This window comes from Bactrocera dorsalis, chromosome 2 (genome assembly GCF_023373825.1).
Source record: "Bactrocera dorsalis isolate Fly_Bdor chromosome 2, ASM2337382v1, whole genome shotgun sequence".
In the NCBI taxonomy this organism is placed as follows: domain Eukaryota; kingdom Metazoa; phylum Arthropoda; class Insecta; order Diptera; family Tephritidae; genus Bactrocera; species Bactrocera dorsalis.
The window spans coordinates 9,620,751-9,636,502 of record NC_064304.1 but is presented as its reverse complement, the minus strand read 5'-3'; the positions used below and the strand labels follow the sequence as shown (position 1 = coordinate 9,636,502).

At 37.1% G+C, this 15,752-nt stretch overlaps 1 protein-coding gene across 3 annotated transcripts in view; it reads left to right on the top strand.

Annotated features, from left to right (window-relative positions):
- LOC105234148 (nicotinamide/nicotinic acid mononucleotide adenylyltransferase 1) overlaps nucleotides 1-15,752 on the top strand; it is a 74,295-nt gene that overhangs the window by 13,326 nt on the left and 45,217 nt on the right. The gene's annotated exons all lie outside the window — the stretch shown is intronic.

The following is a 15,752-nucleotide window of genomic DNA, read 5'->3' as shown; positions in this document are numbered from 1 at the left end:
GTTGCAATGTGACAGTGTTTACGTTTACAAATGACAGTTGCGGCAACTGCGCAATGGATGCTGCGGCGCGTGTGGTGTAGAACCAAGCTTGAGCAGGTGTTTATGAGAGCTTTTTAGGAGAAAAGCTAGTAGGCAGTTTGTGCAGAAAATTCTCATTACGAAATGCTTTTAAAAACTGCTATGCCAACTGTTTTCAGTTAGTTTGTGCAACAACCACTTTTTTAAGTTCTTCAGCTTTCGGAGAGACCTTTGAACCTGGTTAATATTTTTTGTAGTTCTTTTTTAAATCTTAAATTTCCTTTGGCTTTACTTTCATTTAGTAGGGAATTAGACCCCAACTGGTTCATTTCAATTACTCGCAGAAACCGTCCGTAAACCATACGCCATAAATTGAGTCGATTTAGGAATGCGTCTGTTTGTATATACACGCATCAGTCTCTCAGTTTTTGAGATATCGATCAGAAAAGTTGCAGACGTCCTTTTCTTCCCAAAAAGTTCCTCATTTATCGGAATCGGAATATTGGTTCAATATAGGATAAAGCTTTAATACAAACTGATTGGCAAAACTGTCGGAAGACATATTTTATTTGAAAATATACTTTTAGGAATTTTGGTACAAATTATTATCCAAGACGTCCTTTGCAAATTGAAAAAATTTACAGTGCGTGTTAATAGAAGGGATATAGCCATAGAACGTTCAGCGATTCTACTTCCTAAACCAAAAATCCCTCCGGAAGAACCTTCATCTTATCGACCTCTTTGCATGCCTGACACAATTGGCAAAGTGTTGAAAGCATAGTAAAAAATCGCTTGCAGTTTGCAATTCAGAAAGCCGGCGGGTTGTCAGAAAGCACCCATTGACGTACTAAACAATGTCGTTGACACTGCGAAATGTCAAGCAATGGAAAGGCGGAACAAAATCAAATATTGCGCGCTGATCATCCTGGTTGGGAAGAATGCTTTTCAGTCAGTTTGCTATCATTTTGAAAAGAAGCGATTACTTAGCATTCGGTACTGATAGTCAAAATCAATCTTTTTTATTGAAAATAGTCTCCTTCTGCTTTAATACAGCTTTTTGCACGGTCCAAAAGTATGTCGAACGAGTGTTTCAGTTCGTTGACCGGTATTGCCGCCAGTATGCCGGCCAAGCCTTTTGAATGGCCTCTACGTCTGCATAACGCTTTCCTTTCATAGGCAAATCCGAAAAGGAAGAAGTCGCACGGTGCCATATCAGCGGAATACGGGGAGTGCTAAATGATTAAAATGTGATTTTTGGTCAAATAATCGGTCACAATCGGTCCTTCGAATATAGGATTCTGAGCAATTTTTGGTCGTCAGTCAATTTGTGCGGAACAAACTGTACACACACCTTTCGTAAGCCCAAATGTTCGGTCAAAATGCGATAAATCGATGTTTTGGAGATGTTCAATTCCATTTTCATGAATTTCAATGATGATTTCGGCTGATTTTTGATGAATTCATGCCCAGTTACGATGAAATTTCCGGTGATCATAGATTTTGATGGGCCCACATGTTGATCGCCATTTATGCCCTCACAACCACTATGAAAACGTTGAAACCACTCGTGCACTCTGCTATGGGATAGGCAATCATCGCCATAAACTTTTTTCATCAATTGAAAAGTTTCGGTAAAAGTTTTACCAATTAAAAAAAAAATTGGCTCTTTGTTCGAAGCTCATTTTCGCACCGATAACACAAACATACTGGCATTTAAAACGCAATAACTTCACTTCCAATCAATGAAATGTCATGAAATTCTCACTGGACAATCGATAAAGATAGCAAATTCTAACGCATCAGTCAACATATATGTAGATGGCGCCACCAGGGGCGCTAGATTCCTATTTACTTTGTATAACTGGAAAGCTGTAAGCGAAGCGGCATCGTTAATCATGACAAAATAGAGATATATAGAGCAGATTAGGCCCACAGTACGTGCAATAGAGGAGATTTAAATGTCTTATCATGCCCAGGAAATAATACTTAATCGGATGGTTCCGTGGGAGAATCTGAAGTTGGAAGTAGGTTAGGTTTAGCTGATTGAAGTTCCGCACTCCGGCTTCCCTAGTTAAAAAAAGGCATCCCCACAATCACAGAAGAAACTATATACATAGATCGGACATCTATGTACATATTATAGATTCAGCGCAGTAAGTCTTTTTTCTATGGTAGATTCGCATTCTTGCGAGTGAAATCAGACATAATAATCTAGCTACGTCTATTAAGCACCTTCACATTACAGGGCGAAGGAAATTGTGTTGGTACAGCGTCTATCAGCGTGACATGTTGACGAAGTGAATGACTCTTGAAAATGTTGGTGCTCTAATTAATTGAAAAGTGATTTCTCAATAAGTAAATGAGAATGTTAAAAGTATTGAGTGTTCATTTCATGATTTTCATGATATATTTCTATTATTTTCCGGACATAAGTATATTTTGTGCAGTCATCTTTAATCCAGCGATAAGTAATTTAAAAACGGATAACATCTTTTTGCTACTTCCCAAGTAGATCGTTTATGCAACGCATTATTGTAGCTTATACACTTTGAGCCAGCTGAGCAAATTTTAAGTAAATGTGAAATTTGTGTATGTAAGTGTATGCGTAAATATTTGAGTGAAGTAAACAGCTCATGGAAACCGCAACTGACAGCCGGAACGACCCGAAAACCAACAGGAAACCACAAAAACTACAAAGGAGAAAATGTGGTCCAGCAGCGTTTAAATCGTCTCATATTTGTGTTTGCACGCTTAAGGCATATGTGTGTGTGTTCGTGTCTGTGTTGTGAGTGTGTTTGCGTATGTGACATTGAAAGCGCAAGTAACTGTCGGCGAACTGGAGTGGTGATGAAATTGAGGAAGGATGGCGGAAAGTAGAAATGAAGAGAAATCGGAGAATGTAATGTATTGCTGGCAGGAAGCACTGCTTTCGAAGGCGTATATGTACGACTGTTCGAAATGTTATGATTCCAAGAAAACGGGTATAAACTGGTAAATGAAGTACGGACAATTTGCAATGAAATCGGTTGTTAAAGCGATCAAGGATTTATTTACTTTCTTCGGAACGTCAGATAATGATTGTTCTTTAATTTTCGTTGAAAATATTTTTTCAAGGATTTTTTTTTTGAGAAGTAATATTGTAAAGAGCTTTAAAGATTTTGCTAAAAATTTAGAAAAAAAATTCATAATATTTCAGAGGTAATGTTTTTAGAACAACTTAAATTTTTTGCCAAAAACTAAATAACAAAAGAATCCTCGAAAGTCAGTTCAAAAACGTTTCATGGAATTTAAAAATAAAATTAAAATTAAAATTAAAATTTTTAAATTCGGAAATTTGCACTTTCTAGCTATTTGAAGTGTTCATAAATAATTTATTTATTTTAATTTATCCAATTTAGTTACATATTAAGTTCGGGGAACACACTCTGCTCTTATCCTTAAACCAAAAGTTCACACAATGTTACGTATACGCACCTCAGTCCACACACAGTTCCAAAAACATGCTACTTTTTCTTTATAAATTATAATATTTCGTAATAATTGCTTATTTCAATATTCAAGTTGTTAGTACCGCAAGGCATTTTCTCTTCTTCTTCTTATTGCTTATGGCATCTCAGTAATGTGTTTTTGCCGTAATCGCTCACGGCTTAAGATGCCCGGTTTTATTTTAAAAATTCTCACTCCGCACACATAGCAGCGTGTTATAATTTGTTGGGCATGATGTTGTTGCTAATACCCGCGCATTCTGCTTACGCGCCAGAAAGTATGCTACGCATTATTGGCACCTGTGCACAAATATTTGCCGTTTTCTTGGCTGGCAGGCGGCCAATGGTGAGCGGCGGCGAGTAAAACCGCGCACAGCACACACACATACACGATCACATATACATTTTTGTCATTCCGTTTGTTTGTATTTGCCAAGCATGACAGTTGATGTAAATTCAACAACACATACCGAAGATTCGACGAGAAACGTGGAAGAGCAAAAAGGCCTTCAAAAGCCAAAGAAAAGCGTACGCTTAAGCGCTTTAAGCATTCTTATGTGGTTTGCCCAAGTATAAGCGCATATTTGCTGGAATCGCGAAACAAAATATTGAAGAGAAGGAAAAAAGAAAAAAAAACGGTTGGAGTCTTACATTTTGCTGGTTGAACGCGCCAGCACCACACATTTCAGCTTTGTACATAAAGTAGCAGCCAACAAGTGACCAACGCCAATGAGTGTATCTAGAACGACAGCAAAGGGGCCTGTAAAAATTACTAGCAGTAGCAAGAGCTTGCATATTTTTGTGCTCCCATCAACTTGCGCGTCCCGTGCCTTGCCGTGTCGCATGCCTGCAGGATACAATAACCGTCGTAATAATATAAACATCATCACAACAAGGTTAAAGTAGGTCAATGGCAGCGAAGACACTGAGTGGGCGTACGAAATCAACAGTTATGCTATATTCTACATTGCTAGACTTAAAGCGCTTTTTCACTATCCTCGAAAGTATTGTCTTCATTTTAATTTCGTAGTTATAGAATTCGGGGCCATTAATATTAATGAAATTTGAGCGAAACCCAAACAGTTCTGATATAATTTCAAATTATTACATAATAGTGAACATAAGTGAAGGTATGAGCTTTTTCGCAAGTTGAAATAACTGCAGTTAACAGAAAATCTTTGAAATTGGAAGAAACAAGTGTTTCCCTTAAAAAATCAACTCTTCTCTATTTATTATTTAATGTTTAAGTATCGTTGAGTTCTGAGAACTCTCTAAAAATGTGCGAGTCTGATCGAAAGTAAGTTTATCGACTTTTGTTATAGGGTTCCTACTTTTTTTTTAAGAAAAAGCACAGAAACTTCAAATTTAATGGGAAATGCTTATTACATTTCAAATGTTGGTCGAGGCCACGTCTCACGTCGAGTTCGATTTTTGTACTAACATTTTGACTACTAAATGGACTTTAGACTAGAATATATTAAGATCTCAACGTAAAATGCGCCAAGTCGTTCCATACGTCAGTCCGAGTTACTGCGAACGTCGCCAAATCGAATCTCTATGGTCTTCGTGTACACTCTCAGCTACGGCTGCTACATTTTCTTCACTGCGTATTGGACGTGGTCATATATTATATCCTATATTGACTGATGGCTCACAAAATATGTGATGTTGTTGTAGGCTGGTTATGTTGTTCAGTCAGACTGTGTTTGCGAGAAATCGTAGAAAAAGTGATTTGCCTCTGGATATCCGAGAAAAATTTGGATGCGCTTAAGTAAACTAAAGCGATTATAAATCTCATGCATTCCAAAACTTCAACAATATTGTAATAATTTTAGAGTAAAGGAAACTACAAATAAGCAGATTGCTGTATTCTGTATTGAATGAAGGTTCAATATCTCTCTGAAATCTTCCGTAATAATGTATTGTGCCAAAATACAAAAAAAAAATATTGAACGGAAGAGAATAACTTTTTAATTAGAATATTGTGTGAAACACTATCAAAGGCTTTAGAGAAATCTGTATATATACAATCTACTTGAAATCCAGCGGAGAAGGCAGAAATCATTAAAAACAGTTAAAGTTGACACAGTAGAGTGACCAGATACAAATCTATTCTAATTAACGTTAACGATTGATTTAATTGCAAAAAAAATCTTATTTTTAACACAACGCTCAAAAGTTTTGGAAATGGTTGGAAGTTTAGAAATAGGCCTGTGATTGCAGAATATATCATTTCTACCGCCTTTATGGATAGTACGGATAGGGGTAAAGAATGTCAAGTTCCATTCTGAAATAACGTTACAAGAAGACAGAAGCTTATTGAATAGAAGCTTGAGAGGATAAACAAAAGCAAAACGATTTTGTATACATAAGTACAGGCGGCAGCCCAACAAGAACAATTTTGAAAGAAGGCTCGATATCACAAATAGCCTGGAAAATATCATCTTGCGAAAGACACAGTGTGCCAAAATTTTCAGATGAAAAATTATTAGCAAGAAAATTAGAAGTAGTTCCAAGCTCATCATGAACATAATTTGATTTGAAGAATTCAGCAAACAAGTTGGAAATTTCACCCCAAAGTAAATCGGAAGGAAAGGCCTAGATTTTACAAAGTTCCAAAGAGAGTTAAGGTTCGACTTGAATTCTAATTAATGTTAGACTTTGTGACTTTACTTAATTAAGTTAACAAAAAAACAAATATACAGGGTAGGCCATTTAAAGTTGACCCATCTGGCAACGCTGTAACTTTTAACAGCGCTGACAAATCGGCTAATGTCATACCGCGTTAGAAGCGTCATTCGAAGACAATTTATACCATGGAACAGTACACTCCAAAAGAACGCGCTGAAATTGTTCAGCTTTATATTCAAAATAACTTTTCAATTGTGTTAACTCAACGTGCGTTTCGCAAAAAAAAATAAAGTGAAAAGTGCTCCAGTTAAGAACACAATTAAGTCTTTATACGCAAAATTTGTGAACACCGGTAATCTCAGTAATGCCAGTCATGCATCCAGACAACGCACAAGACGTTCTGATGAAAATATCGAAGCTGTACGAGCCAGTATTGAGGAGACTCCATCGACATCGAGTTATCGCCGCTCTCAGGAATTAGACATCTCTCGCACCACTCTCCGACGCATAATTCATAACGATTTGAAGATGTTTCCATATAAAATTCAAATGGCACAAAAACTAAACCCAGCTGATTATCCGCGACGCCTTAATTTTGGCAAATGGGCCATCGGGCGATTGATATCGAAAAATGGTGATGTTGACTGGCCACCGAGATCACCAGATTTGACGCCACCAGACTTTTATTTGTGGGGTTATTTGAAATCCAAGGTATACGCTAATAAGCCAAAGACCTTAGCTCAACTGAAAGCCAACATTCGACGTGAAACAGCCGCCATATCATCCGAAACATTGGCCAAAGTCATGGAAAATGTCGAAAAAAGAGTGCATTTAGCTGTCAAAGCTAAAGGTGCCCATTTACGCGATCTAATTTTTAAATATTAGCTGAAACAAATCCCCTTGGACCAAAATAAATTATTTTTGAAATGAACAAAAAACATTGTTTTCTTTTGTTCTTTTTTTTTAGAAACAAATGGGTCAACTTTAAATGGCCTACCCTGTATATATAAATATATGAATATATGAATAGAAATGCAATTTATAAAATAAATTTCGGAAATTAAATTTTTAACCATTTAAAAGCAAGCACAAAAAAATGTGCATTAGAACAAGTTATGAGCTGTTAATTTTATTAAAAAAATCTAAGCGCACTACTTGCGTTGAACAGCCACAGTGTTTGGTGGAAGGAATTTTAATTAAATTTACTGGCAAAGTAAACCCAACGCGGCGAATGCCAACTAAACTTTCAAATACACACATCAAAGCACACAACCTCACACCCAAACACACATACATGGGTTTACTGTGATGTTCGTTAACCAGAATGCGGGCGCTTTGACATACCAACACAGGCACAGACACACTCGCTCACATGCTTATTGACACAATTTTGAAGGCTTCCATCGCCTTCAACTGCCGAAATTTCATAGGGGCTAGTGAACGGGCTTCGGACAGGCTCTCAACGCCGCTACATACTCATATACATACGTGTGGGGGAGTCCGTAAGTGTGTGTGTATGTAAATGTAAGTATAAAAACAAAAGACTGGCAGCTCCTCGGCGGCCGTGCACGTACTGCCAACTTCTGATGCTTGTTGAATGATGGCATTAGCATTGGCTCCGACGTCCGAAACTGAATGAATTTGCATCTCATTAGTGGATGCGACGTGCTCGACGCCCGTTTAGCGGTGTTATTTTCGTTTTCGTCTGTGCTTCTTGTTATTGTTGCCGTCTTTCATGCCCAATTTTCGCAATTTCCGCACGAGCATTCTTGAACGATTTGTTCGACGGCGCGACGGTGTGAGCAGCGACACACTTACACTACAACAACCATTACACACCCACCTACACATACGCACACTCACACATGCGCATATATTTGTGTTTCATTCATTCCATTTCCATTACAACCCAATATCACTGCCATCACTGTCATTGTGTGGATGCAGGCCTTTTACGCTCGTAAATACTCGCACATACCTAAATACATACATATATGTAAGTTAGTAGGCATTTTGTTTTTTGTTGCCGTTGAAAGGTATTTTTTTTGGTGCTCATAAAAAGGCAGCGAGACAAAATCGTAAAAATTGAATTTGGAATCTTTGAGCGTGGCAAAAAGCTTGCTATCACTGGATCCAAGGTGGGTGCTGAGTGCTTTTGTAATATGCATTTCATATGGCGTCGACAGCGGCGGCTGGGTGGGACGTAAATGGCGTAACGCGGTCGTAGCGCGTAAATATTGCATGCCCAGACCTAAGTGGTCGATAATATTGGCAACTAAAAGTTGATTGCTTGTCGAACAGTGAACGGTTGTTCTATAGGTGACACGACCGGCAGACGGTAGGAGTTGACAACGGCTTTCATTGTGCCGAAAGTGTCTTTGGCGGCTTTCGTCACTGCGCGCTGTGTTACAGTGGTCGGCTTCAGATGTAAGTACAAAAAATTTTTTCTAAAATGTGTGACTTAGATCTCGTGGATTTTTTTTAATCAAATACACGGTGACTCAACTAATTTTTAATTTCACTTTGATGACTGTTGGATCTTCGAAATCGGAGCAGAGCAGAAGTGTAGTTTTGTCCGACTAAGGAACAAGAATAAATCACACGCAGCCAAGTGTGATAAATACGGTGGTTGATGGATGGCATTTGTTGCGTTTTTGACTTTAAATTCGGTCACAATCGTGGCTCGATTTGATGGTGGATTATCATCGGATATAATTCATGAATTGTTCTACTGAAATTCCGACCGTTTTCGACAGAAGTTCCCACGCAAGCCCCTCAATAAGCCCAAATAGAACTCTTTAACCACCGTCTCTTCTTCTAGAACAAATTGATGATGCACCGAACCACGTACATCGAAAAAACAATCAGCATCAGCTTGATTTTTAGCGGCTTTATCGTTTCTTGGTTTCGGCTCGTTTTTTTTTTCCTCCATTCCGATGTTTGTTGTCTTGTTTGCATCTAAAACTCATAACCCATGCCCCATCGGTAGTTATAATGCTTTCCATGAATGTGGGATCGGAACTCGCATGATCAAGCATGTCCCAAGAGATCTGTTTACGGTACTATTTTTGAAAAATATTCAGCTTTGTCGGAATGAGTCGAGCAAGAACGCGTTTCTTACCCAAAATATTCACCAAATCATTCGAACGGAGTCACGAGAGATGTCAAGCTCTCCCTAACACTTGTTTGACGATTTTCAAGCGCCGTACCCTTCATTTTTTTTAATAGTTTCATCAGCAGAAGAAGTCGAAGATCGTCCAGAACGAGGCATGTTACCAATGATCTTTCGACCGCCTTTGAAGGCCTTGTACCACTCGAAGGCTTGTGCTTTTGATAAAACTGAACCGTACTCTAGAATTTTGAAAAAAATTATTAAAAGCTTGAAACAAAATATTTAAAGATTTTCCTGTTATACAAGTATGCACATACATTTCCTGTATCTGGTATATATAGAAACATAGAGTGCAGGGAGAACGTTCGAAAATCGAAAATTTGTAAGAACTCGGTACACAAAGAAAAATGACAAAAAGCACTCGTATACCCTCGAACATACAAAGGACGAGAATAAAATGCTTGTCGAGCCGATATGAATGACTTCGAGTGACTAACTGTGAATATATGTATGTTTATGTATGAGACGAATTGAAGCAAGGAAATATATTGAATAGAAAAAATATGTATAAAAATATGTTGTCCTTAGCGCCACAGTATTTATTGATGATTATCATTATGTTTCCATTGAACAAATGTATTGGTGCAAGTAGTTCCCTCTTTTTAAAGAGCTTGGACAGTTAAGATCTCGCTCTAAAAAGGGCCAAGACAGTCATAACTGTTACATTGTTTTTTGAAAATTATATTTAGTGGGTACTGAATTGGAATCTACAAGAATATATTGAGTGTGCTCAAGTGGTGAGGGGATGCCGAGACGCTTGATATGGGATCTCAAGTTATTTTATGATTAGACTGATTTGGGTGCCTGGCTTCAGCGGTCTTTGAGACAACTGTAAGACTGATGAGCTTACTGGGATAGGTATTTTAGTCTCAATGGGTATGGTATAGGAAAGGGTAGGAACTCCGATGTCTTCTTGTCGCTTGCTACAGGACTGTTATGTCTCAGATCACTTTAGCTTGCTTTGGTCAACTACCAGCCGCTGTGCACTCGCAAAGTCCTTCTAGCCCAGTGTAAATTGAAAGAGGTCTTAGGAACTTTTCGCTCTCACCACTTTTAAATGATCACCAAGGTCCACCTTTTAAAGGGCAATGCTCGATCGGCATACATGCAGTAAGATTGAACATCTTACCGAATGCCAGCTGCATATGCTGTCTACAAGAAGATGAGATAGAGCCATTTCAACACTTCCTCCTATTGTTGTTGTAACAGGTACCTAATCCTCATTAGGATGGTAAGGATTAGATAAGTTATCATCGAGGTCGGTAGGTCCAGGAAAAGGGGATTAACCATAGGGAGAGGGGTGGCAGATGTGTGAGGTTAAAAGGGCACGCAAAGAGGTGGTTGGAGGCATTCGGAGACTTGTTGCTCTCGTTCCTCGCTGGACATATGTTTGATATTTTAGGATAGGTTCTGAATAAGTAGGAGTTTAACCTGCTACGAGGCTGCGGAAGGGTCATTCTCGATTCTCGCGGCAACTCGAGCTCTTCGTCTGCAATGGGTGGTCGTTTTACTCCAAGAACGCCGTTCACCGTGAGAGAGTCGGTGAAGGTAACAATTCTCACAACAGCCGGTTCTACGTTACCGGAATTGACCCAGATTTTATCCAGTCAAGGGCTGTATTTTCGGAGATCTAACCTCGTGTAATTCGGTGAATTAGCGACAGTAGAAATAAACACCAAGTGCATTTGTGTGTGTTTTCTCAAAGCCGATGTCCAACCACAGCAGTTTTTCGTCTGGTTTCACAAAGCACTGTACATAACAGTCTAAGTGTGATCCCCTTGTCGTGCTGGGGGATCTAATCTAATCTAATACTCTTCTTTCAATAATATTTGTTATAAATCGCCTTTAATTTATTTTCAAACAGCTCCCACTTGATTTATAAATATTAAATAAGCCACAGATTGCTTCACAAGCCACATTATTTGTTGTTTCTTTCTTACGCAGTTTTGTAACCGTAAATATTTCCTTTTTTTTTGTTTTTTTTTTCACGGCATTCCGCTTTTTATCTGCGCCTCTTCATTTGCATTGAAAAGTTGTGCATTAAAAATGCAATGAAATCCGCACGACTAAGCAAAAGTTGGGCGTTAAGAGAAGCGAACAGACGCGTCTATCGATGAGCGCCTCTTTTGGTTTAGTGAGTGGTTAAATGGCGCCGAAACGCTGTGTTTCTGTTAACTTCTTTGTTCTTACGCGCTTTGCATTTACAGCATTTGAAATTTAAGGCGCAACCTTTTCAACTGCTTGCACCCAACTTTTTGATTAATGCGAAATTTTCTCTGTTCTTTTTTCTCACACCGAGATTGCATTGATGTTGCTGCTGGACCCGTTTTCTTTTTGCATTTATTTTTATTCACTTTCGAATGAATACTTAATGAAAATATACATTTTTTTACCTGAGATTCCGAAGGCCTGCACTTGGCCTTTGCGTGTTTTGTGTATTCGGCTGGATGACCTTCGATGGGCTCCTTTTGTTTGCTGGTGTCCTTTTTTCATATTAAAAAAATTTAGAATGGAAAATCAAGATAAATTGTTGTATTGATTTTTTCCATGCTTGTGTAATTTTCTTAATGGATTATAAGGGTGCCAGATTCTTTTAGGGGAAGTTTTTAAATTATTAAATGCTGAAAATATGAATTATTCATTCAGTTGGATATAGTAACTATTAATGAATTAAAATGCAAGTGATTGGTTGATCTACGTAATAAATATTAAATTAAATAGAGTGAAACACAAAATCTAAGAAAATAGTTGACATCTAAAGTAATGCAGTAAATACGAAACCATAATTTGGTATGACGAAAAAAATATCATAAGACCTAGCTAGATTATTTTTGTCATAAATCTGTCATTATTTCGCCAAATTCACAGCCTTCAGTCGTCTTTGAAGACGACGACATGTAATTTAATATTACTTAAGTGTTAAAGAATGTTCACTTAAGACCTTTTCCAAAGATACGAGGGTAATAAAACAGAATTTTTACATCGATATGTGAGAATGGATTGAGCATGGCTTCATCATTTCACTCCGAAGTCCAATCGACAGCCAGGACAATACACAGAGTGACAAGTCAGTGAAAACGATGGCAAAATTTCATGAATTGAACTTCGAATTGCTTCCGCATTCACCGTATTTTCCAGATCCCGTAATACCCCTTGGCCCCAAATACGCTTGTGCTAACGTTTTATCCAATCCTCGAAACAGTTGTTTAAGTCAATTTCCGTAATAGCCTTCAATGTGCGTAGCGATTAACGTTTAATGTTTTCATTTGACTCAAATCGGTTTGGTGGTCGTTTAAGTTTGCTGAATAGCCGGAAGTCACACGGAGTTAAATTGGGCAAATACGGTAGTTGCGGCACGTTTTGTTTGAAAATTTGGCAAAAATTCACGAACAATCTATGCAGTATGCGACGGTACATTATCGTGGTGCAAAAACCAGCAGTCGTCGGCCCATAATGCCGGCATCTTTTTACGAAAAGCTTCCCGCATAACACTTAAATAGTATTCGGAGTGTACCACACCTCGATAATCGAAGAAAACTGTTAACAAATTCTTTGATTTTTGACGTGGATTCTTCGGCTTCGACTCACCGATCGTTTGTTTTTGGGTCCTAAGCATAGATCCAAGACTCATGGCCAGTAATAATACGTTTCACAACATCTTGATAGTCGGAAAGTATTGTTTCACAGACGTTAATGCGACGCTGTTTTTCGAAAAAATTTAGTGATTTTGGAACCAATTGCGATATTCCAAAAATGCCAGTAAAATCCTTGACTGTCAGCTGTTGATTATCAAGCACCAATTTCTTTATTTTATTGATCATATGTTGATGTTTGATGGCCGTCCAAGACGTAGTTCGTCATCAACGCGTTCTCGACCGTCTTTGAATAATTTATATCAATCAATAGCACTTGCTCGCGACAAACAATCATCACCGTATTCCTTTTCCAATATTTTGAACGTTTCGGCGTCAGAAATTTTATTCCGCATAAAAAATTTAATAGATATTCTTAGTTGAATAATTTCACTCATCGTAAAAATCGCCGAATGCACTTTACGTTCTTTAGAAAGGCAAACGTATACCAAACACTATGAAGTCAGTGCTGAACATACCACGAATTGGGTTTCGCGCGATATAATTTAAAACATCTTACTATGTTTTGCCCTTAGTAGTATATTAAATTCAAGCTCCTCAATCCATATACATACAATAAAATTTTTATTTCATTTCCATTTCGTAATTCAGTTCTTGGAATACACATATGTACCTGCATTTATAAATAGTATGCATATTGATGTGAATTTATACAGCGTTGTAAAGAAGCCATCAGTAGAGCGAAACACAAATCATGCCGATTATGACTACATAATGCCAGTATGAATGAGATGCCATAAACAAAAATTTCTGCGCATAACTTATTTAAGTGCCGTGTGGAATTCAAAGAATTAAATTGAACTTTTGCTGCTTACACGTGCATTAATGCTGTGCGATTTTGCAACATTAAAAGTTTTAAATTTATTGTGTTCTTTTTGATTGAAAGAAGATTTAAATTTTAAATGAAATTGAGATTACACATGAAGTCGTGTTGAAAATAATTACTTTTATACCAGCTAACTGAAAATCTTTGATAAAATTACTGTTATTTGAATATTTTTTGTATATAAGAAAATGTTTTGAAATTAATGAAAAAAGTTAAGTTGAAAAGTATTTTTTCTATATAGTTTATTCAACTATTTTATTTCATACGATTTATAAGCAACTTTTCTCATTGAAATTATACTTTGATAATGGTTTTTAGTAAAAAAATCTTTTATAAAGCCTAAAAAGTTTCTTCACTAATGATTAAAGTAAAAAATTTATACTCACACAAGCGAAATAATTTTAACACCGTTGGCTTTGTTCCAACAATGCCTGGAAGTGAGTTTAACTTTTTTCCAAGTACTTACATTATGCATCAATTATTTGTTTGCCATCTTTGCTTAAGTTTACTGCAGATTCATCCACATCCGTGCGAAGGAAAGCACAAAAAATGACAAGCATACACAATAATTTGCTTTCGTTCCTTCCTCAATCCTTTCGCCGAAGTTACTCAGAAGTGCTGCTGTTTAATATAATGCTAATAATGGTAGTGACTTTGCAAAATAGTTAAAACTTTGCTTGAAGTTTGGCTGAATCCTTGTAGAAAATTACATTGATACACAGAATATTCATTACATTTTATCATCGCTCACTCGATCTGGAAATATGTTCGTATTTAAGACCCTGAGTTTTTATATTTCAAACGAGAATACTTGTTTTCCTGTTTGTCAATATTCATCTTGGTATCGATATATGTTTTCCGTAAGTTTAGTTTAAAAACAAGTACCCAACAAGTCTGCAAACTAGTTCACTTTCGGTCCCCTTTACTTCAAACGGGGAAATTTGCTTTCCTGTTTGGCAATATTCATGTTGGTGTCCATTAAATAATATGGACCGAACTAGTCCGCGAACTAGTTCATTTTCGATCCCCTTTAAAACCCCGATTTTTTTTATACTTCAAACAGAGAAACTTGTTTTCCAGTTTGACAATATTCATCTTATTATCGATATCAGTATTTATAAACCAAGCTAGTCCGCGAACTAGTTCACTTCCGATCTAAAATATACCAATTCTCAAATAAGATAGATGTTACATTAACACAAATTTTCGGCTTAAGCCTATATATGTAATATATTTATTTTTGCTTTATACTTTCAAGCTTCCGTTTGCTGTACCACATGCCATCACAATATTCTCTCTCATTACCGGCGTACACTTGCTGCTACCTGCCGCCACTTCGGCTGCAATTCCCATTGGCATCGAGCACTTTTACAGGTTTTTCGGAACTTTTTGTGGTCCATAAAGCAGTGTTTCATATTGTGAGTCTAAGCTTACACATTCTTAAGGCTTCAGCTTACCCTGGTATAAATATGTAGCACACAGCGTAAGATTTCTTTTCTTTTTAGATATCAGCCACTTCCGTTGTTTCTGGTTTTGTTTCACTTAGCATTCATCTGCTTACCACACATACATACATATGTACTTTCAACTTTCCCGCTTCATTTAAAGTTTTCAAACAATTCGCGAATTATTTTAATACCTGAGGGGACTTGCGCAACCATTCTGTTCGGCTTTACTCTCGATTGAGCTATTTAAAAAATGTTTAAAGCAAAAAGTTTTGAGAGTATATTAAAATTGTGGCGGAAGTTAAACAAAAATTAAAAATGTTTTTAACCATTAAGTAGGTATTACTGGATCAAAGCAATATTTTTGAGGTTTTCGTTATTATTTGAAATAAATAATGCATATCGGTAGATAAATATATTCCATATATGTAGCATTTTCAGAGGATGTTTTGTCAGTAGTTAACTGGGGTACTCACAACCCTGTCGTAAAGCATCGTAAAATCGTAAAGTTATAAATTTTTA